We start from the raw sequence: 26,897 nt of genomic DNA, 5'->3' as shown, positions 1-26,897 counted from the left end.
TCGATCACTCAGTGACAGATGCTTGATCTGTCACTGAGGACCTTAAACACTGCGGTCGCTGTAGATCACAGCGTTTAAGGGGTTAATGAGAGTCGGCTACGGGATCGCAGCTGACTCTCATTACCTCCGGCCCCGGACACAGATGAGAGCGGGATCGCTATCTCTGCAGCGCTCCCGTTCTCATCAATAACCCTGTCAGTAACAGGAACATATATATATATACATTCCTACTGCACGGGGTATGTGCAGTAGGAACATATATATACATGTTACTGGCGTGAAGGGGTTAAAATAGCGGTTTAAATAAAAAAGTGTGATTTGGCAGCTTGACATTCCACAAAGACCTTGGCGGATATCCGGTTCCTCTCTCCCTACTGCTGATGTCCCCCCCCCATGAGCCTTGTCACCAGTCCCCACTCCTGTTCTCTGGTCTGTTCTCTGGCATGCGCACCCCTGCCCGGTGAAATTTAATGGGCTAGTGAGCCCTTAATTGGCAGCCCAAGTGTATGTATATTTCCCAACATGCCCTCCTACCCTGTTGGAGCCTCTGTGTCCTTTCCTCTAAAAAGTGTTTCCTACCATGTTCCTTCGTATGTTCCTGCCTGTGTTCTTCCCCATGATCTTGTCCATTGCACCGCTCCTGCTGCTGTTCCTGGCTGCATCATGTCTATGCTGCTGCACCTTGCCCGCCACTGCAAGCTTGCCATACAAGCGATAGCAACTAGTGATGAGCGAACATGATCGTACGAACATGACGCTAATTGTTCTTTGCTGATCGCAAACAATTTGTTTGATGATCGGAATGGTTATAACAATCATTTTCGAACATATTCCAACTTGTGAACATACGCAACTGCGTAATTTTACACTTTGCACCTGATAATCTGTACGCATGTGTGTAGACCGGAACGTACGCTTAGGATATGTTCACACAACGTATGAGACCGGCCGTTCCGTGACCCCGGGCGGATGATCCGTCCAGCCGCAGAGCTCTGATGCGGGCGCATCAGAGCGCGCCCGCATCAGAGCTTCCCATAGCCCACAGTGAAGCGAGCGGCCGGAGCCGCTTGCTTCACTGTGTGCACTGACAGGTCTTTCTGCGGCTGGAATTCACTGAATTCCGGCTGCAGAAAACTGACCTGTCATTTTTTTCCGGCGCCACATAGGATCCCGGCCAGAGCGTATTCGATGTGTGTACGCTCCGGCCGGGATCCCATTCAACATAAGGCTATGTCACACACCGCAAAACTACGGCCGTAGTTCTGCGACGAGAACTACGGCCGTAGTTTTACATATTGTGAACATAGCCTTATACTGTATGTTCTTTGTTTGTGATTGTTCGGTGAACACGAACTGATCACGATAATTTTTTTCATGTTCGTGTTAGGGATCCGAACTGAACATCGGGATGTTCGCTCATCAGTAGTAGCAACCTCTTGGAGGACCGGCGGCCCTTAAGACGGCGCTCCCTGGTGCGACTTAGTCCATTGTTTGCCATGGTCCAGAGGATCCACATCTTCCAATAAACTATAGAGTAAATGCCTGCGTCCCTGTTGGTCTAGTTACTGAGGGGGTCAATGCCAACATCCATGATGGTTTATTGTGTTGAAGAATTAATTTTCAAAATCACTGGTGGTCTAGGGCAGTAATGGGGACTGCAAGTGTCAATGATAGTGAAGTACAGGGAGAGGGTTAAAGAGGGTTTTAATGAAAAGAAAAAAAAATTGATAACCTATCTACTGGATTGGTGTAGATGTTCTGCACCCCACACTACATTAAGAACAAAGCCAGAAGTAGTTGACTTGTGGTAGTGGCCCTGCGTTACTGCAGCCTTGACTCCTATTGAATTAAAGGACAGCTCCGGCGCTGATAAAAAAACAAAACAAACCCTGAACTGAACCTCCAGTTGGTGTCTTCATTTTTTCTTCACTTCCTGGTTTGGGCTTTCCCATGATGCACTTTGTCTCCTGTGATGTCTAACTGACTCTGTAGAACTGTTAGATGGCTTACACCTTGCTCAGCCAATCAGAGCTGAGCAACCTGAGTCATCTGACAAAGGGAGGCTGGCCTAGCAGGGTTTAGACCCGCCTCCCTCTTGATGATGTCATTGTCACAAAATGGCTGCCACAGAGCAGCCTGGGGTCAACAGTCATTAGGTAAGAATGAGTTTACTTCACTTCCTGGTGGGGAATTAAGGTTGGGGAAAGATAGGGAAGAGGGGCAGATAGGTGATTGACGCATATTACAAAGCTATATAACTTTGTAAAGTGTTTCAATTACTGGGAAAAAGCTTTTCACCGGAGTTGTCCTTTAAGTGAATAGGCTATCGATCATGGCATCTAGGACAGTAAGAGATCTTTTTTAGCACTTCATCAGTATCGCCTTCAGTGCTGCTTCTTAAGCCATCTGGCCCCACACCACTTTTTCTTGTTTGCACCAGGTTTTGCGAGTTAACCCCGCTGCATATAATGCCAACTACACAGAGAAAAAGATATCCAAGTATCTTCATCCTTTCAAAAAAGAAGAGAAATTCCTCCTATCCCTACGTGTAACTGCTGTCTGTCATTTGTTAGCTAATCTGTCCTATTACACTGAGACGTACGTCTTTGGCCAAATTTATAGAAAATACAATTTAACTTTCTTCATGTGTCATTTTCAGCCATTCTGCTTCCCTTCAGCTTCCTGACAGTTCTCATCGTCTTCATTATTTGTCTTCACCCGAAATCTCTGCTATAAATTAAATTTTCATTTGCCATCATTACCAAATAGTTTCGAGGTATTATATGTCACAAATTTAGGAACATTGACACTTTGTGCAAAATCGTCTTTAATCCGAACGTTTCAAAAGCTTTTTCATAATCGGCGTTACTTCTCACAAAGTGAAAAAGCAGACACATTAATGAATACTAGAAATGTGGAATGATGATGGAGGTAAAGACGAAGAGCCTGTCTTGTTATTGGTTTTCTTTTTGGTTTATATATGTTTTGTGTTGAGACAAAAACATAGAATAGATCTGTTTGTGTCCCTGACAAGCCTAAATTAAATGTCCATCTGTGTCACATGATAAAATTTTGGCTGTCTGCAGTCACCACTAGAGGGAGCTAAGGATCTTACTGCATACTGTTATATATTGATCTCGATAAAATAATAGTGTATAGTAAGCATGGTCTTATGGTGGCTGCAGGAAACCTGAAATTTATTACCATTATTCACCTGGTACGTAAGACAGTCTTATTAGTCACATGGTGCAAAATCAATAAGGATCCTAGTCTGCTATGGTATTCTGATTCTGTATATATGACCCTGGCGTGTTAACTGACCTTGTCTTTACATATCATCCTGTACTCTGTCTTCTGTGTCTCATATTGACCACAGACTTATACCCCCATACAGAGACTTCCAACAAACTCTGCCTGTCTAGTCTAGTACCTAGATTCCTCCTTTCTCTTGCCTCACTCTTTTTCAAACTGGTTTTTCAAACTGGTGTCTCTTGACCCTCAAGGCTAGCTGAAAACTATACCAGGACCACTTTTAGAGGTAGCAGCCTGGTGACCCCTGCTGTGAAGTCTAGATCCCTGAGTGGGGGCTAAAGGGCACAACCCAGATGACAACTTGGAAAACATCATCAGGAGTGACCCAATGGGCTACAAATTTTTGTGGTACAAGGAGAAAAAATATATATATTAAAAGTTCCCTTTAACTGAAGGATGGAACTTAGTTGGTTACAATGGGCAGCACGGATACATTTTTATGAGTAGTATTATGCAGACGCTACTAGATTTATCTCATTATCTCTGTCCACAATAACTCCATACATCAGCCTGTGATCTGATCTGTTGAGCATATCTATTAACTGTACTAACAACCTAGGACGGTTCATGGTAATTGTGTATTTATATTGCAAGTCAGTGAAATGCAACATTACATGCGAGTCTGCCATCTAATTGCTAAAAATACAAAGTCATCGACTAAGCCGCAGTAATGAGCCTTTCACGGTCCTCTACTTGCGCGGTGTTGGAGTACTTAAGCTTTTATTGTTATAGAGAAGTAACCACCATCTTGACAAAGGCGTCGGGTTTGTGTACAACTGGTGTTTTACTTCAATTAATAGTAAATATATAATTTTTTAAAAATCATAATACATGAGCTTCTAAACAAGGAGTGATGTTGTATTGCAAGCTTAGGATGTGGGAGGGAAGCCCATGCATACCACTCATAGGACAAGAGAATGCAGCCAATCTAATCTGCCATCCATTTGCGGACCAATATGTTCTTTAATTTCTTTGTATCACATGTTCACTAGGACCAATGTCATAGGAAGGTAATAAGTAAACTTCACATAATATAGGCAGCCCCTACAAATCCAATGCAGATTTTCTTCCTGTTGGGATTCTTAACCAGAACCTCTTTGCTGCATGGCAACAGAGCTGACCACAGAGACATCAAGCTGCCCTATATACGATTGTCAGCTACATAGCACAGCCATCTTTAGGGGTATGTTCACAAATAAAAAAACAGACAAAACTGGATATAAGACTAAGTTCAGCCAATTAAAATGAATGAAACCAGCTTGAGCATGCTGTAGTAAATACTGGTTTGCCAATGTATACCATAAAATGGTTTTATCCTGCATGAAAAGATATACTGTATAATTGGGAAATTAACTGTACATAGTTCCTAGAAGACTATGTTCAGTCTATTAAAGGGGTATTCAGGTGGTTTAAAATAATTGATAAAATACTGGGGCTTCAAAAAAAAAAAACAAAAAAAAAAACCCCTCACCTACCCTGCTCCTCTCGCAGATTCTGCTGCAGCTCTTATTCAGCTCCTTCCAGTCCTTCGCTTGTTTATGTGTTCTGTCTGCTTCCAAGACAAGAGCTTGGAGCAGGACCTGTCCCCTTAACCAATCATTGGCTGCAACGGGGCCTGTTTTGGCCAGTAATTGGCTAAGCGGGCAGGTCCTGTTCCAAGCTCTTGTTTTGGAAGCAGACAGAACACATGGACAAGCGAAGGACTGGAAGGAGCTGAATAAGAGCTGCAACAGTGTTCTGTTTTGGCCCCTGATTGCCTGAGCGGGCAGATTATGCTTCAAGCTCTCGTCTTGGAAGGAAGCAGAGAACAGGAGAAGCGGAGGACCAGAAACAGAGAAAACAGGACTTGCAGGGGACCAGGGTAGGTCATATAATTATTTATTTATTTTATAGCCAACCGCACTATATTAATTATTTTAAAATGCTGCAGTACCCCTTTAAATCCAATGGGTTCTACTGTAAGTATGCCACGTAACTTCACCGGTATTCCAACATATAGAAGAGAACAAAAATGAGATGTGATTGGGGCCTTACATGCTTCTTAAGGAAACATTGCATTGTGCTTTAATGTTGCACTTTGTGAAGGTAATAAATGCAGAAGACGGAAAATTAATTAGGTTCTGGGCGTAAAAGTTGACTCCCTGGTCAGAGTCCTATAGCCCGCTCCTAGAATCAGCTCAATAATGAGTGTGGATTCATTACTCCTCTCTCCCTATAGCTTCCCTTGAAATAAAACACACTATGCTTTGATGTAGAACAAGAGATACAAGAAGACCAGAACACCCTATATCATTTTCAGCAGCGGATCTATACAAGGCAATTCTCCAAGATTCTGTGTCTCAGAAATAATTACTTGTGTTTAGATAGCAACAAGTATAATGATCACTTATCCTGGTCGCGTTATGTCAAAAACAGCTAATTTGTACTTGCTAAAAATAACTACAAACACGTTTAAAGATGCTTTGGTCTGCTACAAACAAGCACAGAGAATGGGGAGTTAATGGGATTTAACAACCCAACTTGTGAGCAACCATTGCCTCAATTACTAGGTGGGTGATAGAAGGGGGGGCGAGGCTACAGCTGCACCTGGGCCCCAGTGCCCAAGGGGGGCCCTTCCTAGGAGTGAGGAGGCTCTGAAGCTCAGAACAAGAAATATGCCACATATTTCTTTAATATAATATATATTAATATTTCTTTAATATATTGGTGCACGTTAAACGCCCAAAAATAAGTGGTCATATGAAGGTTCATACGTAGAGAATGTCAGTTGCAAAGTGTAAATTACGCAGTTGCGTATGTTCATATGTTCGAATATGTTTGAATATTATTGTTATAACTATTCCGATCATCGAACAAATTGTTTGTGATCTGCAAACACGAACAATTAGCTTTATGTTCGTACGAACATTTACTCACATGTTTGCTCATCACTTATTCTTAGGAAGAAAGAGCCACTTTGGCCACGAGTTTCTGCATTAGAAGAAGATGCCAGTAGACCAATGACATATTTTCAAAGTAGCAAAGTGTCTAACACACTTGTGTCTCTGTAATCCCACTCTCATATAATTCAAAAATAAACCCAGTATATTCAATCCATTTAAATGTATTATGTTCTTCTTAAAGGGAACCATTCACCCCGTGGCCCCCGTTAGAAACAGACAAACAGTTATATAAAGGTCAATATACTTACCATATCGCTCCCGGTCCCGTCCCGGATCTCGTTGTTGACACGGAGAAATCGCCGATTCTTCTTCTCCCGCCCATTATGGTAATGAGCTGAGATGAGTCCAACGTCCATAGGAAACGACGGACGAGTCCAACTTATTCATGAGGTCCTCTTCTCGTCGCCGCCCATCCACGCCTCCTGGAACTTGATTGACGTCTTCAGTCTTCAGTCTCCTTTACGAATTCCCGCGCAGGCGCCGTTGCGAAGGTCTCGTCATCTCTTCTGCGCCTGCGCGGTAAACAGAATACGTGCTCGTGACGTTCCTGTGTACCGCGCATGCGCGAAGTCCAACACGTCACTTCAGCTCTGACAATCGGCGCACGCGCAGTAAACATTGAAGCTGTGGAGCGGCTTCAATTGTGAACTGCGCATGCGCCGAAAACGACCGTCACGGCGCCTGCGCGGGATCCGGCGAGAAGAAAGAAGACGAGGAGGAAGAAGACCCGGCGTCAAGTGTCGGAGGCGGGGAGAAGGCTGGACTTCGGGCCGGCGGCGCTCATTACCATAATGGGCGCGAGAAGAAGAATCGGCGATTTCTCCGTGTCAACAACGAGATCCGGGACGGGACCGGGAGCGATATGGTAAGTATATTGACCTTTATGTAACTGTTTGTCTGTTTCTAACGGGGGCCACGGGTTGAATGGTTCCCTTTAAAGATCCTTGGCTTTTGTAGTATGGTGTGGATTTTAATGTTTTCTTTCCAGAATTTTCTGGTGTTTTCTAGAGCCTTGTTCTAGTTGTATTTGTTGTTAGTTTTTTTTTTTTCTTTATGGGTGCCTTTACACAGAAAGATTTATCTGACAGATTTTTGAAGCCAAAGCCAGGAACAGACTATAAACAGAACAGGTCATAAAGGAAAGATTGAAATTCTCCTCTTTTTTAAATCCATTCCTGGCTTTGGTTTCAAAAATCCCTCAGGTAAATCTCTATGTGTAAAGGCACCCTTACTTCTTGTTTTTTGCCTGAGGAGTCAGAGGAGCCAGACGCAGAGCAAGTTTCAAAAAGTTGAACATTTTTGCACAGGAACCAGTTTTGTGCAACAATTGTGCAACCTTATACCATTCTGCAGAGTTTTATGTCAAGGGGGCATGGCTTCTTTTGGGTGCCAGATTGACTACAATTAGAGATGATCGAACCTGGAGCATGCTCGAGTCGATCTGAACCCGAACTTTCGGCATTTGATTAGCGGTGGCTGCTGAAGTTGGATAAAGCCCTAAGGCTATGTGGAAAATATAGATATAGTTATTGGCTGTATCCATGTTTTCCATACACCCTTAGAGCTTTATCCAAGTTCAGCAGCCACCGCTAATCAAATACCGAACGTTTGGGTTCGGATCGACTCGAACCTGAACCCGGTTCGCTCATCTCTAACTACAATCTATGCCTGTTAGCAGGCGTAAATACTAGCTAAAATCTATGCCAGCTCAGAGCTGGCATAAATTTTTCAATGCTGCTGTACCAGTAGGCTCAGATGTGCCTGGACATATTAACAGATGTGCACCTCTTGATCATACATTAATGGGTGTTTATTTCAGACTGGTGTATGAAACACAGATCTGAGTGAATTCCCCTCTTTGTGTCTGAATATTAAAGTCTTTCTCTTGTCTCCGGATCCTAGCGCCTGCTTGTTGTTCTGTTAGGTTTAGTTTGCATGTACTGGTTATCATAGGGAAATACAGTGTAGAGTAGGTTAGATTTAGTGTTGAGGGATAGACTTATGTAAAGTTTGTGGATATCTAGCTGGGCTACCATGTTCTACCTCCATTCCTTGTTGCAACCATCATAATTCCTTTGTTCCACCATCCATCCATTCATTATAATTTGCTGCTATTCGTGTTACTGGCAAGCATCGAAGTATATGCTTCATATATTTTGTCTTGGGCTGTCTGCTTGTCATACAGTTCATCCTTACCATAAGTCCTGGGGGTATATGAGTACTGAGAGCCACAGTTAGGATCCAGGAAAGGCATTCCCAGCTCTCAGTATTGGTGTATACTGTGTAGGAAATACATATGTTTTTTTAAAAATGTAATTGTATTTCTTGCTTCTCGAGTTATATATTGACCCTCCTATAGCAGCAAGAGATTTCATTGCAAGAAGCCATGGCCAAGTGAATCGCTTGCTCCGGCTGGTTTCTACGTTCACATTTGCTTATAAAAGACATCCTGAAAATACCTATTATTAAAAGCTGCTAACACTCTCATTAATGATGTTAACCGCATATAATCTCCTATACAACTGCAATCATGTTTATGAGGAGAAAATTGCCATTCTACTCCGAATGAAAGCGTTTTCTCCATGTGATAACGTGAATAATTTCCACTCAGGCCTCATGTGGCTGTATTGTCATTGAGGGAAAACAGCATGTAGAGCTGGTGTAAAAATAAAGTGGCTTTCACTGGGATACTGCGCTCAAGTACTGTTATTAGAGCGGATATGACTTTACTGCATAAACCGTACACAAGGGGTAAAGCTCAGTGTTCAATATAGGAACGGTTTCGTTCATAGGATTTCTCTATCAACCATAACACTTATAAGGGGAAATCCCCCCCCCCATAATTTAGATGATAATTTATGTTTCTAAATTAGATTATAAGATTTGTAAGTTTATTCTAGCTTCCTTAAGATGTAAAAAAAAGTTCTGTCTAATTTCAGCCTGTTCTTACCCATCTACTTCCCCTCCTTCCTTCCTTTCTTTCCTTTTCTTATTTTCTCAGTTCTATTCTTTCTCTTCTGTCTTTTTCATCTTCTTCTTTCCCTTCTGCTACTTTTCTCACCACCTCCCCTTACTCTGTTTTACCTTTACACCTACTTTTTTGCCTTCGTTCTACCTCTTTTTCCTTTCTACTTTCTTTTCCATTTTTCCTTCACTACTTCTTCCTCCTCTTCTTGTTCCTCTCCCCCCCTTTTTTTTTCTTTCTAATTTCTTGCTCTTCTTTTTTTTTCTCCCGCCTCACCCTTCTTCTTCCAATTCATCCCTTTCTGCTTTGTCTTTCTCTTATTCCTCTAGTTTTTCTTCTTTTTCCTTTCTGTTTTTCTTTTTCTCTTTTTCATCTGTAGTTCTTTTTGCCGGTATAGCGAAATCAAAGAAAAAAGAGCCAGACAAAATGTAATAGGAGTATAACCTACAGGCCCCAATAAAAACTCACAGTAATGTTCACACGTTTTTTCAGCTCCATTTAAAATAGCGTCTGTTATTTTGAGTCTAGAATAACGGACATCATTTAGCAGCCTGACCTCCCCTTAGTGCAGTGACTGGTGTTTGTACATTATTCTAGTTTGGGGTTACTAATTGCCCTTTGGATGCGGCTTAATTGAAAAGTCCATTGAATTTAATAGTAAAAACAGAGAAAGAACGATGACAAAAGGAAAACTGTGTGTGAACAACTAATAAAAAATGTCCGCTGTTTGCAAAAGACGTCCGTAAATAATGATCATGTTCATTATTTTGACGCCCGCGGCAAAAACGTCAGTTATGCAATACACTGTGTACATTGGACGTCCATCTTCCCATTGACTTCAATGCATTGCCATTGCAGTCAGTTAAATCTTGGCAAAAACTGACATTTTTTTAAATATGAAAATCGGACGTCTTTTCAATATTTTTGATGTTGTGTGAACATAGCCTTAGACTGTGTCCACACAACATCTTTTTTTGGCTGTATTTTCTCCTCAAAATGACGGCTTTCCAAAAATGCAGCCAAAGTAAGGCCGAAAAAATACGGCCTCAAACTCTAAGTACCAATAAGGAATGACTGGGTAAACACAAAATGGAGGTTATACTGTATAAAACACCATTGATACCTTTCATACTTTTGACTTTGACTCCATGTTTTAATATGGCAAACTCTACAGGACAGATAGCAACACAGTGCATATGGTTCCTACACTATTTCCAAAGAAAAGAGGGGAAGTGGTTCAAATTGTGTGTACATTATCTTAAGGGAGGAATAGAGACACAGTACTTAATGTTTCTAGATCATTTACATGGAGGTAATCTGCATCCACATTACGTACAGGTAGAGATGGGGGACGATACCATCTGCATCCACATTACATACAGCTAGAGATGGGGGACGATACCATCTGCATCCACATTACGTACAGCTAGAGATGGGGGTCGATACCATCTGTGCCCACATTACGTACAGCTAGAGATGGGGAGATGGTACCATCTGTGTCCACATTACACACAGCTAAGAGATGGGGAGACGGTACCATCTGTGTCCTCATTACAGAACGCTAGAGATGGGGAGACAGTACTATTTGTGTCCACATTACTAAATGTGTACAGAGATGATGGTCTCTATCCTATCACTTGATCATTGGATGAATTAAAGAGGTTCGCAGAGTGCCAGGTCTGGGAGCACGATCCCCGGGGTTGCACAATGAAGCAAAGCTAGCCACTCAAGGTTCCCCAAGATGTCCGAGCGAAAATCAATGGATTACTTCGGCTTAGTCACACTTTGCTCCACTAAAGATGAACCTTTAGCTCTCTGGAAGGTCCTGAGTAGATAAGGTAGTTATCTCACCTTTGGGCTTTAGCACTGCATAGTACTTGTAATACTATTTGAGATAAGAGCTGATTCTGACATAGAGTCCCTGTCATGGGACCTGGCTGCCAGGCCAGGTCTTGGAGTGAGCTTCTGCAGGAACAAGACTTTCTGTGCACTCTGTCTACATAAACCTAATCAGGACTAACTAACTGACCCACCTAAGGACCTTCAGGGAGCTCTTATAGTAAAAAACGGGGCTTATCTTGTTTCGGGGAAGCTTCCGGAAGGAACAGGACCTGAGTGTGTGATAGGTTGTAGTGTTGTGTGGTACCCAGTCTAAAGATATCACAGTACAAGAACCAAACAAGTGTACAGTTACCCCTTTGCGATACCTTAATACAGAAAAGGGAGACACCAAGTGGCAAAAGAGTAGAAAGCAACCTTCAGTCCAGAGCGCATATACATACAAGAATACCTGAAAACATGCTGTGCTAGAACATAGTGGCACACCTACCCTTGGGACACTACACACCCACCTCCCTCTCATCTTGGAAGTTACCATCCGAGGGATAAAGTGCAGTACCATAGAGCAGAACCATTAGAACATTTCTTGGTCTCCAGATAAGCCATTTAAAGATTTTTTAAAATTTTTGCTTATATAGTACAGCATGGGTGATTATTAGAGAATAATGTAGAGGTTCTTATATATACACAGGACACACTACAGTGTATAGACCAAGGTGTTTACATCCTCATCCCAAAGAGATAGCAACAGCATTTAATTAGAACTGGGATGGGTTTGTGAGCTGCCAGAAGGTCATGACAATCTCCTCTAGTTCACAAGGAAGTCAGCTGACCTAGGACAGCCCACTTCCTGAGGCTCATAAACCCATCATTGTCTGGTGTTCTGAGTGTTGGTCACATGACCCACCTGCAGTGTTTCAATGTATGGGTGCAGCTGAGCTAGAATGTAACAGATGGCACTGCAGTAATAATGATGTTGAATGTGCATTTAGTTCTTAATTTATATGCAGAGAATGGTTTACTATTGATACATATGGGAAAAATACATTAACATATAGAGTAATTTTCTTTGTATTTAAGATAAGTGTAAAAGAGTTCCACAGTTTTATTCATAAGGCGTAACTTAGGAATACACATGAGTTTGCTCTGAGTTATTACTACAAAGCTGTGCAAACAGAATGAAGAATAATTGATTTTTTTTTTCTAATTATTGGAGAAGTAAATTATGCAAAAGTCATTTTGTTTCTGATTATGTTTAGTTTTCCGTGCCCTGGTATAGGTTTACACAGTCTGACACGCAACACTTGTGGAATAAATTTTGAAGTGCAGCTAGTCAGGTTTTAGTATGAAAGCCACTTCACTAAAAAGACCTGGGAAATTTATGGAGAGTATTTCATTCATTGTTATGTTTAAAAGGGATTTCTGTAGACCAAAGGCTCATGACTTGTGGCTGTCCACGACTTGTGAAGATCCAACTCCCAGTCAACCCAAGTAGCCAGCTTTAATGGATGACGTCTCCTGTGTATACATTGATAAAAACAAGGTTTACAATAAATGTAGGTGTCACCATAGTCTATATAGATAGTACATGGGTCCTCAAAATCATTTCCTTTGGGGGGGTCCAGGGAACCCCAGTCCAACCCTGCTGGTGACTGTGCAATTAACTTTGTATCCATTGGAAAATCTATCAAGTGTGTATTATATTGTTGCTATTAGGAAGACGTAAAAGTGAGGTATTAACTGGTGCTTCCTTTGGACGTATGGGGACAATGCCCATTTCCACTAAACCTTACCTCACTTGAAAGTTGAACTTTGTACACAAATAAAGTGTATGCCATAAAATCCAAAAAATGATGCCTCAGAATTGCTGCAATTGCTTGAATAATTCCCCCATTGTCCCCTGCCAATGAGTTACTTTAAAAAAATCAGTTTAAGTATTATTTTAATGGGCTGATGCCTGAAACTCCCTCTGCAAGGATCTATGTCATAAATGGGGCCAGCAGCTCCATTTAGCTGTCTGCTCCATATACAACCTAGTGGCCGTACATTGTTACTGCGGCTCAGCTCTTGTGCACCATATGTGGCTACACCCCTGTTCTTGGTAAGGCTACATTCACACCTTTCCTAGAGCTTTTTGTAGCCGCGGACCCCTAGCTATGGCAACTCCCCAGATTGCTAAGGTCTGTACTAGGACCTGCCAATTATTTTCTTTTTTTGCATTGTGGATCATGGCCCTATAGCACATACAGACCTGTGAACAGGGCTGCAATGGCAGACAGCCTATATATATATATATATATATATATATATATATGTATATATATATATATCGCGAATTGTACAAGGATACATGGCAAATAGTTTAATGCCACAAACTTCTGCAAGAACATTTATTGCTCTTGTGGAAATTTCCAGCATTGAACCTATAATTGCCTCGTTCCATTAGGTGTCCTAGATTAAATAAAATGTTACCTGATGGGATAATTATCCAAGTAGTTGGAGGGAGCGGTATTATTCAGATAATGTGAAGACCGAGTCTAAACAATGGACAATTTCACACTTCAGGAACACCGGTATTTTTAACATCAGCTGTGAAAAGTTAAAAGTGGCAGAGGAAAAATCCAACGGAAACTACACAAAAGGAATATATATATATATATATATATATATATATATATATATATATATATATATATATACTCCCACAGTGTCTGGTCCTTCTTTGCTTCTTGTCTTTCTCTTCTTCTAATTGAAGACCACGAGTAGAGAGGTCCTAAACCTAAAAGTCCAAAATGGCAGGTCTTGTGGGGTGTTCCTGGGATGTAGTGGTCATTAATTACAAAGGTGTTCCAAAGAAGGAAAAACAAGACCCAAGGCTCATTGATGTGTGCAGGAAACGAAGGCTAGTCTACCGAGTCCAGTTGTACACAAGAACTGCTGTAAAGCAAATTGCTGCAAAATAATGTGAAATCTAATATATGATTCATCTTGACTAAAATTGCTAGATGAGAACATGGGGACCATACATACAGTCTACAAGTAAAGATTCACAGTCTCATAACTGTATAGTGAATGTTTTTTTTTCTGATAGCTGTGGTTTTTCTATTCCTGGATAACCCCTTTGAAGCATGCCTGCCACCAAAAAAACTTCTGATATGTCACAGAGACATGTCAAAGGTTTCAATAGGATTCTCTTCCCACTCTTTGTCTATGTGAGCGAGATGCCCCATAGGCATGCATCATGCTGCTATGTTGGTTAAAAGCTAAGCACAGACTTTTCCCACCCCATTCTCCTGATAAGTGGCGGTCTGAAAAGGTAGAAACCCAACCCATAAGAATATTTTATATTACTCTATGTGTAGGTTACCAGGACTTAGATCTGGATGTAAAATTGTGGCAAAATCGGGGGCATGCAAGTTAAAATGTACAAGAAAAAAATAATCTTGGGTTATGCCTCAAATTTCTGCCAAGGATGTGATGGAAAAATCCACTGTGTGAATGCGCACATAGAGGGAGTCTAGGAGCTTACTGCACACTCTTTAGTTTAGTGTATACACAGTATGAAGTCAGCTCCCTCTAGTGGCAGGCAGAATATTATTATTTCTGTTTATTCACTGGAAATCTATTAGAAGAACAGATATACTGAGAATTTTTTTTCAGCACAGAATTTTGTAACTTTTTAGATAAGATAATTGGTGACATTGGCTGTAAGGCTTTTTGAGAATAAAGTACTGCTGATACAGTATGCATAGGATAAATGTCTGACTCTCTAAGGGTCGACTGAGGGAATCACTGTCACCGCCGCAGTTGTTACTCGCCACCCAGAGGGATCAATGTCATTTTGCATCATAGCGAGATCCTTTATATTTTCAGCCTGAAGAATAGACACAGTGCCCCGGCAGTCCAGTTGTTATAGAAACCGGGAAGAACATTTTGATAAATCATCAAACAGAAAAGAAGGGCAAACTCTGGCTCATCATATTCTGACCCCCAGACATATAACATTCACTTTTAATACTGCTACTTTATTGCTTAGACTCTCAAGCCATCCCTTGGACCTGTTTCTAGTAGAAATTAATAGAGATGTAGCAGAACTGATTGCGGCAGACAAGGCAGAGTTGAGTTTGTGGAAGAGTTGAGTAAACCTACCATGTTGTCTCAATGAGAGATTTATCACGTAGAGCAAACAGAGCAGCCCCAAACAACAAGACGACAACGGCAACTCTGCTGCATCTGTATGCATGAGGGATCTGGGTCCCGGAGCCATTATTTGTAGTGTAAACAGTACAGAGAGCTATGGGACAGGCTTGTGTGATACTTGCAGAATACTGACATGTTTGGTACTGGCAAAGTTTTTATATTATCAAATTGAATCTAAAACTAACAGGGTTTTTTGTTGTCCTTTATTTATTTATTTATTTCTACTTTTCTTGGTATCCTGAACATAATTTAATATTTAAGGATGAGATGAAAAAAATTATTTCTTGCAAATTTCTATACTAGAGTATGACTTCAGGGCTTACACATAGAAGGTTGGTTCTCCAAGGCCTGGGCACCGTGGAACTCTCCATAAATTATAGAACTAGAAGTCTCAGCATGCAGCCGGAGGCAGATACCTCCCTGCAGAACATCAGGATGAGATTTTTTATGTCTAGCAGGATATTTTGTTGTTTGATTTCTGTTTTGTAGAGTTGTAGGATATATATATATATATATATATATATATATATATATATATATATGATCAGGTTGAACTCAGAGGAGGCCGGGACTATCAGCCTACTTGCTTGTCTTTCCCTATAAATGCTGTTACACAGGATACTGAGAAAACTTTAGCTTGTTCCACCCCTTTCCAGAATAACAGGTGTTTTCTCTGGTTAAGAGAATTATGTGACCAAAGCATCTTACTTTCATACTTGTAAAGAATGGGTATGGAAAAGGCATAACAGTAATATTAACCCTGTCAAGCAGTGTGTGTAGTCATATGACAAATACAGTAGCAGCATATACATGTAAATAGTGTAAAGTACTGGGCAAGGTATTCCTCTGCCACATGACAACCTGGGAAATGGGTATTGGGACACTGCACATCACAGATCGCCTTATCCTTGCTTCTAACATGATTATAGGAAAAGAAGGTGCCATGACACTTGCTGCTGGGCCCATTGTCTACCATACCTACAGTACCTAGCTCTGCTATTGTTTATACTGCTGTATCTGATTTTTAGCCTAATTTGAATGATGCAAAGCTGCAGCTCCAAACCCAATCTCCATACCCAACTGTATCAGGTAGTGCAGTGAGATAACAGTGCTCTACCATGTACCAGTATGTCTATGGGCCTTTTTAATCTGTGATGGATTATCTAAGACAGTTGTGCATGATATATGGTATGTATAATATGATTTATAATTTTTGCATTGGTTTGACCTTTATCACAATCTTATGGACGGAAAAGATCCTATAAACTATCTTTTTTCCCTATTAATCTTATATACATCAGATTGGCCCAATCCCTAATGGGGAGGAAGCCTGCCCAACTGCTAAATGGGGACCAATCAAAGTAAGCCACACCCCTGGATTAGGATCTACTGATCAGCAGATCCAGAGTTGATAGGGAGGTTATTAGGGGACATTGGACCTCTATTTTCTCTTAGGGATATTTAGTGTGGGCTGAGCCATATGAAGGATTGCTGGATTATTGTGTGTCCCTTTGCTATCATTATTCCTAAACCTCACATCCCCTCTGTACATGGGGACGGTACAGTCAGCTGATTGCTGGCTCTATTACACAGGGTAATAACTGTCCTGTATAACAAGGCCCTAAGACATTACAAACCCAATGGTTAGTTTATTCTGAGTCTTATGAAAGTTAAGATTTCTTACAAGTAGGAAAAGCCTGTTAACTTTCTCTCCTGCATCACAAGGAAATGTTGTGTTACAAGTGGAATAGACAATTTTTAGCAAAAAAAAAAAAAGAATATCCTTTTTAATTTTATTTTCTGTATTTACATGAAATAGTCCATATGGTGCACGACGCAAAGACAAGCACCAAAGTGACAGGGTGCTGTGTGCTAGAAATAGCCGTCCTGGTTACAATGACAACCAAGTCTAAAACTTCTGCAAGTCTATTTCAGTTCTATTGTTCCCATAGACAGGTTGACAGCGCAAACTTTATAATAATAATAACACATAGAAAACATACATGTCAATATGTGAATGTACACGTGAGATAAACATCAGTTTAGAGTTATTGTTCTATCTATCTCCTATCTTTCTATCTATCTATCTATCTATCTATCTATCTATCTATCTATCTCCTATCTATCTCCTATCTATCTATCTATCTATCTATCTATCTATCTATCTATCTCCTATCTATCTATCTATCTATCTATCTATCTATCTATCATCTATCTATCTATCTATCTATCTACCTATCTATCTATCTATCTATCTACCTATCTATCTATCTATCTATCTATCATCTATCTATCTATCTATCTATCTATCTATCTACCTATCTATCTATCTATCTCCTATCTATCTTCTATCTATCTATCTATCTATCTATCTATCTATCTATCTATCTATCTCCTATCTATCTATCTATCTATCTATCTATCTATCTCCTATCTATCTATCTATCTATCTATCTATCTATCTATCTATCTATCTTATCTTATCTATCTATCTATCTATCTATCTATCTATCTATCTATCTCCTATCTATCTCCTATCTATCTATCTATCTATCTATCTATCTATCTATCTATCTATCTATCTCCTATCTATCTCCTATCTATCTATCTATCTATCTATCTATCTATCTATCTCCTATCTATCTATCTTATCTATCTATCTATCTATCTATCTATCTATCTATCTCCTATCTATCTCCTATCTATCTTATCTATCTATCTATCTATCTATCTCCTATCTATCTATCTATCTATCTATCTATCTATCTATCTCCTATCTATCTATCTATCTATCTATCTCCTATCTATCTATCTATCTATCTATCTATCTCCTATCTATCTATCTATCTATCTATCTATCTATCTATCTATCTATCTATCTATTATCTATCTCCTATCTATCTCCTATCTATCTCCTATCTATCTATCTATCTATCTATCTATCTATCTATCTATCTATCTATCTATCTATCTATCTCCTATCTATCTATCTATCTATCTATCTATCTATCTATCTCCTATCTATCTATCTATATGTATATTGTTTGCATTTTATTTAATGTTGAAATTCTTCTCACGACAAATGGCAACAAGCAGATGTGTTACAGGATAGGGTCATAATGTCATAAGATATTTCTTATTTCTGGTCATTATTTTGGAGAATATAAAGGAGATCATTAAAAAAGTGAAGTGGAGGAAAAGTTTCTCCATCCTGACTGGTGGATTAGGAATATGCCAGTCATTGACTGTGGGGAAAACTTTTCACAATACAGAAAAAGTCATCTAACTTTCTGACACTGCAGTTGGTAATTGGATGTAGACGACAGACAAAATGATCTGACAGCTCAATGTACGACAACCTCTTAGTGTGTGTATATGTATGTGTATCTGTATGTGTGTGTGTGTGTGTGTATATATATATATATATATATATATATATATTTTTTTTTATTCAGTGCACAAACTGCAGGAACATCGGTACCATGTGTGCTTTACCATGTGGATAGTGAAGGAATAGAGTTTATGCTAAATTTCTGTTTGCACTAACAAGACCTTTATTTCTCATCGATCCATGGTGAAGCCATTTTTTAATTTATCAAGGTGCAAAATGAATGAATAGCTTTTACTTCACAGATCCATAATGTTTTAATTTTTTTTTTTTACCAAATGATGTTAAATTACTTGAAAAGGCAACAAAACAACCCGAATGAACAAAATCAATCAATGACAATAAAATTCCATTAAAATAAATAGGGACAAACAAAGAACTTTTTAGATTTTCTGTATAAATAACAAAATAAAACAAAAATATAAAAAAATACTTATGTCCACAGTGCCTTACTCTGAGAGTATGTACTGCCAAGTAGTTCTCTACTAAATAGATATTAAAGGGGTAGTGCGAGGCTAAAAAATTATTCACAGAATAACACACATTACAAAGTTATACAACTTTGTAATGTATGTTATGTCTGTGAATCGCCCCCTTCCCCGTGTCCCACCACCCCCACCCGTGTACCCGGAAGTGTGTGGTGCATTATACATTACCTGATCCGTGTCCACGGCCGCGTCATCAGCTGCTCAGCCGCGATTGGCTGAGCATAACTGTGCTCAGCCAAGCGCATCTGAGCACAGTTATGACGCGGCGGAGGGGGGACGGCGGCAGCGATTCGGCCGTCCGTACGAAGATGATGTTTGGCACAAGATGGCGGACGGGCTCGACATGGATCAGGTAATGTATAATGCACCACACACTTCTGGGTACACGGGCAGGGGTGGTGGTACATGGGGAAGGGGGCTATTCACAGACATAACATACATTACAAAGTTGTATAACTTTGTAATGTGTGTTATTCTTTTTTTTTTTTTTTAGCGCCGCACTGCCCCTTTAACATTGTGCTTAAATATATAGGGGAAGATTTATCAAACATAGTGTAAAGTAGAGCTGGCTGTGTTGCCCCTAGCAACCAATCAGATTCCAACTTCCATTCCTCACAGGTGGAATCTTATTGGTTGCTAGGGGCAAAGGTGGAATCTGATTAGTTGCTAGGGGCAACTGAGCCAGTTTCACTTTACGCCATGTTTGATAAATCTTCCCCATTATGTGTTCATCTTTTGATCTAATAATACATTGCACTACCAATCAAAGAGTAAAGATCAGCTACAAAGAGAGTCTCCCTCCCTAGACGACCTAGCACATCCATGCATCCCATAAATTTCTATGTTTCTCCTGTGGTGGCACTGCAGGGAAATTGGGCACTTGCTGCGAGATTACATCACTGGTTAACCCTTCCAACATTTATCTACCTATCATACTTTCATAGTATATACTACGTAATGTAGCATGTTGTCCAATTGACACGGGTTGGAGGCCACTGAGAGGGTTTATATGATCTTTACCATCTTGAAAACACCCTTTCAAAATTTTTCAATTTGAATGGGGTCATGTTTTTTGGCTGACCCTGTACCATAGTTTATCTATCAATCATCCACAGTAGCAATAACAACACATAAAGTTAATAAAATAATCTTCTGTGCACATCGTATAAATAAATGGCTCCTGGATGTAATCCTTTGAGCATGAATGAGTATAACCATCTGTGGAACAAGTGCCTCTTCCTGTCTGCTGCTCCGCTGCTACCGGCTCTGCTCTTAACCTCAGAGTCAACCACAAAACATGCTGCAAACAAGCGTCTCCACTCCACCGATCACCCACTAATGTGGAAAACACATGACACTCTCCCAGATCTGCGGTGAGAAGGTAACATCAATTCAGTCAGCGCCAGACACAAGAGAATAATTTTTTTTGTATTATAAGACAAAAGTTTAATGACAATAACACACGGGGGAGTCATTGCTCATTGTAATCTTTTCTACTATTGTCACGGTTACATAGTTTTGTAATTTTTCTATATTATTTCTTTTGTAATTTTTTTTCATTGGTTGTTTTGTCTTTTTTTTTTACCATTTTTAATTATTTGTACTTATAATAATAATTTTGTATTATTTTTATATTTGTATTATGCAAATTTAAAGAGTTATTCTCATCTGTGGAGAATTTAACCTTCGGAATAAGCTTGGCTTTGCTGTGTCTCCCTTAGGCCTTATTCACACGTCCGCAATTGTGGATCCATAATTATGGTTCAACTTAGAGCACATTGATTTACATTGGGATATTTACACAGTCCGTGTTAATTTTCATCTGTAATCTGATCTATAAAAAAAAAAAGGACTGTGATTGCGTTACTGATTACCAATAGAAGTCTATAGGATTCATATTTTTTACAGACGTCACAGATGTAACATCCATGACATCTGTAAAAAACACGGATCGAGTCTATGCAAACTAGTCCTCTTCACATATTACAGAAACGGATGCAAATACAAATGATTTTTCATGGATCATGAAGAAAAAATAGCGGGAGGTTTTGCAGGCCAAAAAAATTACTGAATGTGTGAATGAGGCCTTGGAGGTTTAACATGCAGAAGATTGCTTGTAGCTCCTGGGTCACAGTAATAGGGTCCTTTCCATTTACCATTTATAATACTGATGTTTTCTTACATATTAGAAGTGCCTTGGGGCCCCATCAGGAACCAGGGCCTTGGTGCAACTGCTACCTCTGCACCCTCTGTTGCTATTCCCGTTAACATCTCTTGGACCAAACAAAATAGTGAACTCTACATAATTACCAATAATAGTACTAATAATAGTACTTTTCATGTCATGATACATCGGTGAGATTGTGACCTCCAGCTCAGTGAAAATTCATCACACCTTGCACCTCAACACAGTCCACGCAACCTAGATACACCATTTCCTGCCACCAGCCACTGAGCTTTGGGCCCATAGACACCCAACAAAAGCCCCCTGTCCTCCAGGAGTCATAGAGGTGAGGGCCCGTATACACTGAATGACAGGCTTCACATAACAGGTGCAGATTTCTGTGTCACGAATGAATGCTCCTATGAACGGTTATTTGCCTGATAATCGGCCCATGTAAACAGACATTTAAAGTAAGTCTATGGGCTCTTTAGAACGTACGGTTAATTGTTTTAATAAAAAAATTCCGGCGCATCCAAATATAAAATGAGACAAAATGCAGCTATAAAAAAGGGGCAAAATAACACAAAGATAAAAAAAAAATACTTCTGCTCCTTGAAAGTAGGAATGAAAAACAGATATACATTGTATTTGGATCTTACTCATAATGTGAACTACTTTTTTTTTAAATACCTTGAAGGCCCCCATACACCTCTTTCAGCCTTCCCAATTTTGGTTGAACTGCTGGGGATTGGTTTATGGTTGGCAGGAAATGGATAGTAATACTGTATTGGGAGGGCGGGCACCAAACCGGAGAGATAACTGATGGCTACCTTAAGAACAGAAGAATTCTATACAGTCAATATATACTATCATAGTATATATTGACTGTATAGAATTCTACTGTTCTTAAGGTAGCCATCAGTTATCTCTCCGGTTAGGTGCCCGCCCTCCCAATACACAAGAACATTTAGCACAGCCAAGCGTCCCTGTGTTCTTTGTGGGGTAAGCACAGCCAGAGAGCTCTGACTGTAGCTTATCTTTCCCAGAACAAAGGGGTCTGGTGGTGATTTTCCATTAAGCCCAACCCCTATCACCACCAACATCATCTATCGGTGGTTGTTCATGAGAGCCCCATACACCTTATATTGACTGCCGAATCTTTCATGTGCAGCAAGTACAGCTGGGATAGGACACTGTCAAAGGAGTCTGGAGTAGCTTCCCTCCTTTATTACAGAACACATGCATGCCTTGCCAACCCGAGCACATGGCATATGCTATCTTTAATCCAATGCATGGGTTTTGAGAACTGCTCATCTATCCAATAGGCAGAATGAGATGTCTGTAAACAGAAAGGGAGGTGATAAGTGTAATATCCTAAGCTCTGGCCTCCGCCATAAACATCCAGGACTACAATGACTATTCCTACCCACTCTGGCTAATTCCATTGTTGTTCCCAATTACATACAGCCATATTAGCTCTTTTGTTACATTACTAATAACGATAACAATAATAGGGCCCTAAATGCTATAATCCCTGGATCTCTTCCAGCTGATACCCAATTACCGTTTTTATTTAAACTTTCTAAATGTTGTGACATTTGCTTAGAAAACCATTGCAACTTGTGAGAACAAAGAGAGCCGACCGCATGATTCAAGGCTCTCCGCAGCCTAGCAGGGCAAACAAGAGCTAATTTCATATTTCAATGCATGCAAACACATTGGATGGGAATAATACAGTTCCCTTTGATTAGCAGGCTGTATATTTATCCAAATGCTCTAGTTTGCAGATACCGGAATGGTTATCTCTATTTCTTAAAAGACAGGAAGAATAGAGCACATCATTTTAAATTGTAAATCTATTTATATGCTAATGCCTCTGTGTTCCCGGCCCCAAATAGCACAGGTGGCATTAGACAATTTAATCACATACGTGGATTAGGCACCAATGGCCGATGCATCTAATTTTACTGGCTCCGATTTCCTTATTTATTATTCTTTACGTTTCGGAAAATAGGTGATGCAGTCAAGGTCATACATACTGTGTGTATAAGACTTGTATGGCATCTTGGTGGTGAGAACCAATGTGGGACTTTTCTTTACCGATCTTGGACTAAAGATTATGGAGACAAACACCAGGTTCTTCTATCCCAGCACGTGGATGGGGATTGCTATGGGGATACATTGATGACGAGTTGTGTAGGAGGTAGAGTTCTGCCCATGATGGACACCTTAATGGACTCTACTTCATTCCCAAACGGTTTATTCTTTTTGTGATCGAGCATTTTAATTTCCTTAATCATAATATAAAGACTGGAAACTTTTCTGTCTAGACAATCCTGACATTGACTTTGAAATATAACCTGGAGAGACTTTCTGTTACTTTATATTCTTAAGTTTGCTGTCAAGAGAAGACAAAGCAAGTTTTTCGGTGTTACTTAAATTAGCTGCAAGAACTTAATTCAAATTAAAAAATAGAAATAAAATAATAACAATAATAATAAAAAATATATATATTATATATATATATATATATATATATATACATACACACACACACCACACACACACGCTCATCTACAGATGGTTAAAGTGGCTTTATAGAACTAGGGAACTTGGGCCCTTGTAAATCAGATTGCCCTGATCAAAAGTTTACATAGCGAGCCTGGAGCATGCGCGAGTCGATCCGAACCCGAACTTTCGGCATTTGATTATCGGTGGCTGCTGAAGTTGGATAAAGCCCTAAGGCTATGTGGAAAACATGGATATAGTCATTGGCTGTATCCAACTTTTCCAGACAACCTTAGAGCTTTATCCAAGTTCAGCAGCCACCGCTTATCAAATACCGAACGTTCGACTCGAACCCGAACCCGGTTCGCTCATCTCTAAATACCATGTATACAGTGTCAGACTGGGGTCCACCAGAGCAATTGATCCTGGGGGCCCACCAATGAAGAACCAGTGAGAAATGACAGGTCAGTCAGTGTTAGTGCAGGTTCTGAAGCTGGGGGCCCACTGGTACTCTGGTGGGCCAGTCCGACAATGCATGTATTGCCCTGTAACATCAATGACAGCTTGAAGTCTTTTGTGGTAGTTGTGGATAAGGCTCTATATTTTCTCAGATGGTAAAGCTGACCATTCTTCTTGACAAAAAGCCTCCAGTTCCTGTAAATTCATGGGCTGTCTTGCATTGAACTGTGTGCTTAAGATCTCCCCAGAGATCAATGGCTCAATGATATTGAGGTCAGGAGATGGAAGTGGCCACTCCAGAACCTTCACTTTGTTCTGCTGTAGCCAATGACAGTGATGGTCTTACTCATAGTCTGCAGTGATGGTCTTACTCATAGTCTGCAGTGATGGTCTTACTCATAGTCTACAGTGATGGTCTTTCTCATAGTCTGCAGTGATGGTCTTACTCATAGTCTGCAGTGATGGTCTTACTCATTGACAAAACATTCCGGATGGATTCTTGATGAGCCCAGTAAAGTGAATGGGACGAATCAGTAAATGTTTGGATTTAAAATACAACAAACAATACCAAATGTGTTACAGAGGCCTGTAGTATAAACAGATGATATAATGCCAATGTAAGTGGAGGCGTTTTGTAGATTGTGGGTAATAATAGTACATAATAGACAGAGTTGCAGCAGCTCATTTGATGGCAAGACAGTAAAAATCTACCAAATTAGAGAAAATATTTGCCCACATTTCCTATTGGTGGGGTGCTCTAGACTTATCGTTACAGATCTATAGTTACATAATTTCCAGACACTTTGTTTTTTAAGGTAAATCTACCCAAGCACAATCTATATTTACATGAGGAATCTGTCAGGAGACTCCTGCCCCATTTCTGAAAAGCAGAACAATGGGAATACTTTGTTCTTTGAAATGTCTAATCCTTCAGCTATTTATAGAATATCTTTACTAGAAAATAGGGCAAAACAGTAGCGGAAAAGTCATCCACAATACAAGACTCGTATTAATAGCGTTTAGCTCTCAGCAGGATGAGGAATAGCAACAAGAGAGCATGAAAAAGTCCTGTTTTAGGCTTTTATATCTTATTTTTAATTTTTTGACTTATTGATAACTATTAAAAGGGGCCCCCAGGCTTAGAAAAACATGGCTGCTTTCTTCCAGAGACAGCACCACTTCAGCTTAGTTCCATTGAAGTGAATGTAGCCGAATGGCAATACCACACAAAACCTGAGGACAGGGGTGGTGCTGCTTTTGCAAAAAAGTAGCTGTGTTTTTTCTAATCCTGGACAACCCCTTTAATGTCTATAGCATTTCTATATCTCTTGTATATACATGAGTTCAGCCATTGGATAGAAGTTAGTGAAGTTTGTCTTCAGTTGGTATCCAATAATTGTGTTCTGAAATCACGTATTGTACGAATATGTAGATCAATAAGGTTGTGTTTTCCAGGCAGATTTAAAAATTGAAAAATCCAATGTTTATTTCTGGAAAAATCTGTGTCAGAAATGTGTTCACTTGCGTATTTTTTTTGGATTTTTTAACATTGTACGTGTAATTTGACATAAATTTTGAATATAATCCATGTGGAATACACATCAAAAGTGATTATAATAAGTGATGTGTATATAATAATAATAATAATAAAGATAATTCCTTTAATTATATAGCGCCCACATATTCCACAGCGCTGTCATCACTCACATCAGTCCTTGTCCCCAATGGACACATTTCAAATCACATTATGTTGTTTATTTTCCATTGACATCAAGAAGACAGGTTGTGTGGGTGGATTTTATGTGTGATAAATTATGATTCTATATCAAATCCACACGACGAAAGCATCTTGGCAACAAAGCCTAAGGCCCTCTGTGGTTGGACTTCCATTGATCAAAAAAATTCATCCCAGATCCGTGAGAAGTCCTTTCATTGTGTTTTCAAGGTAAATTTTATTGCTGACTTATCCTCACGTGAGGTCATCGATATCAGATTGTTGGGGTACCGACACTCAGCACTCCATTAATCAGCTGCTAGGCAGAGCTGTGATGCTGACATATACAGAAAATAGAACAGGAAGTAGATAGCTCCATATATGAAATAGTGGCCGTGTTGGGTTATTGCAGTTCAGTTTCCATTCACTTCAATATACGGGACTGTCTGCTTACTGCTCTGTTTACTGTGTAGCAAAAACAGCTGATAGGAAGGTGTGCCAAGTGTCAGAACCCCATTGGGCTGAGGATAGGTCATCAATACATTTTGTCTGTGAAATCCTTTTAAGTTCCTCAAACAAGAACACTGTCAGAAAAGTTAAGAAAAATATGGGCATCTATCTTCTTCTCCCTTTTTTCAGAGAACAGGTTTGGCAGATGGGAATGGTTAAAACTTGCCCTGTCTTACTTATGTGGCAGTCTTTGAAGGTCCCTATGGTAGCAGCTTGTGTTCCAAGGATGACGTCAATCTTCTTTTTTCCCGCATAGCTTTTTGCTAATATAGACCTTACAGAACTTTTTTGCCTCTCCAGTATTTACCCGCTAGGTCACGATGATAGAACAAGCACTTAGTCATATTAAAATGGTATTTTTCATACAGTACTAAACTTTTCTGCTTGGTTGTTGGAGACCAAAAAAAA

At 39.9% G+C, this 26,897-nt stretch overlaps 1 protein-coding gene across 1 annotated transcript in view; it reads left to right on the top strand.

The window, feature by feature from the left end:
- Positions 1–26,897, top strand: part of SORCS2 (sortilin related VPS10 domain containing receptor 2) — a 647,363-nt gene that overhangs the window by 174,887 nt on the left and 445,579 nt on the right.

The sequence above is a fragment of the Dendropsophus ebraccatus genome, chromosome 7 (genome assembly GCF_027789765.1).
Source record: "Dendropsophus ebraccatus isolate aDenEbr1 chromosome 7, aDenEbr1.pat, whole genome shotgun sequence".
NCBI lineage: Eukaryota > Metazoa > Chordata > Amphibia > Anura > Hylidae > Dendropsophus > Dendropsophus ebraccatus.
Note: the sequence above shows the minus strand (reverse complement) of the source record. Positions and strands in the feature narration are given on the sequence as shown.